The sequence below is a fragment of the Myotis davidii genome, unplaced genomic scaffold (genome assembly GCF_000327345.1).
Source record: "Myotis davidii unplaced genomic scaffold, ASM32734v1 scaffold598, whole genome shotgun sequence".
Classification (NCBI taxonomy): domain Eukaryota; kingdom Metazoa; phylum Chordata; class Mammalia; order Chiroptera; family Vespertilionidae; genus Myotis; species Myotis davidii.
In genome coordinates this window covers 27,177-28,978 of record NW_006289090.1, presented here as the reverse complement: position 1 = coordinate 28,978, position 1,802 = coordinate 27,177, and the positions used below count along the sequence as shown (strand labels likewise).

The 1,802-nt window shown below is 39.6% G+C and overlaps 1 long non-coding RNA gene across 1 annotated transcript in view; it reads right to left on the bottom strand.

Moving 5' to 3' along the window:
- LOC107182736 overlaps window positions 1–1,802 on the bottom strand; it is a 10,293-nt gene that overhangs the window by 6,158 nt on the left and 2,333 nt on the right. The window contains exon 2 of the long non-coding RNA XR_001513467.1: window positions 494–497. This is a non-coding gene — a long non-coding RNA (uncharacterized LOC107182736). The remainder of the gene's footprint in view (window positions 1–493; window positions 498–1,802) is intronic.

The following is a 1,802-nucleotide window of genomic DNA, read 5'->3' as shown; positions in this document are numbered from 1 at the left end:
AGAAATAATGACAGAAAACTTCCCCTACCTGAGTAAGAAATCATGCCATTAACTTCATACCCATCTGACACCATACACAGTTATAATATTACTAGAAGCTCAGTGCACAAACTCTAGGCACCGTGGGGGGTCGCTCAGCCAATTCTGGGGCCTCTACCAGTCCGGGACCCCTTGAGGGATGTCCAACTGACGACTTAAGCACGCCTTAGGTCTGCCGATGCTCTATCCACTGAGCCAAACCAGTTAGGGCCTGAATTTTTATCTTTAGATACAATCAGTAGGGTGAATAATCTTGGGAGGGCACATACATTGTCCTCTAGGTAAGGTCATCCAGGGATTAAGCATAAGAATTCCAGTAAACACCCAAGGGTCTATACATGCACAAGCTTGTTTGGAAAGGTCAAGGAATAATTAGGGGCACCGCCTTCGACACTCCCCTAAGTCTCCCCTAAGTTGGAATTCTGATAAACAGGGCAGGCGGCCTTGCACACACTTCCCTTTTATCAGAATGTCCTTACAACTTTCCAATCAATTCTCTTGTGCTCCCCAATATCTCCCCCTTTTTTGTTTTGCTGAATGTAGAAGACAGAGGCAGGTGGCGAACTTTCTGCTTTAGAATGTTAGGTCCGTGAAGCGTGTTTACTGCTCCAGTTCAGATTTTACAGACTATAAGACAAGAAAAAAGAGCAATGGTTAGTTATCTGGGATACGTTGGGTGTGAATACGCTCCAATAATTGCTCAGCCTCTGCCATCAGCTTCTTCATCATTCCCCAAGTTATTCCGGGGCCGTTTGGGTCCAGGGAAGGTGCAACGTTCAGTGCTGCTGAGTCCCCAAGCCTAAATTCTTCATTTCGGGAAGAGGATCCGTCCCATGCCAAGCCATGATAGGGTTTAATCCAGTGAGCTAGAACACACAGTGGCCCTGTGGGGGTAGAAATACACACATACCCTCTCCCATGCTAATAATTTATTGGGTCCCATCCAGTTATTAGTGTCCACATCTCGCCACAAGACCCGTGGTGTCTAAGGTGGGGTTATTGAGGGTTGAAAATGACCATTCATATTCAAAAAATTAAGGGTAAAGAATGCTATAGATAATAGTATAGCCAGGTCCTTGAGTCCCATATTTCCCCTTTTTTTGTTTTACTAGCATACCCTTCAGGGTAGCATGGGCACGTTCAACGATGGCCTGACCTTGTGGATTGTAAGGGATTCCCATGGAATGCAGGATGGACCAAGTTCTGCAAAAAGCGGTGAAGCCATGGCTGCTATAAGCAGGCTCAATTTCAGGTGGTTTTTTTTTTTCAGTTTTTCTTTTTATTTTAAGAAAAACTATTTTAAATATAATAATGTTACATGCAATAAACCATAATATTTCAAGAAAAATTATTTTAAATTTGATAATGTTACATGCAATAAACACCAATCATTCAAGAAAAATCTTACATATAATATTACATACAATAAACATTAATATTTCAAGAATAAAAGGATTTTAAGTATAATAACATTACCAAAACTGTACTAACATAGTATGATATCACAAAAGTTGTAGAAAAATTTTAAAACCTGCAAATAACAGGATTACTTCTATTCTAAAATATTTTTTTCCTCTGGCTCTATTTTTGTTCATCAGTTTATGTTATTCATTATATTCCACAAATGAGTGAGATCATGTGATATTTATTGTTCTCTGACTGGCTTATTATGCTTAGCATAATGCCATCATTAAATTCTTAAGAAAGAAGGCTATGGGACTTATTTTGTTCATTAACACTATTCTCTTTTTACACCACTACCA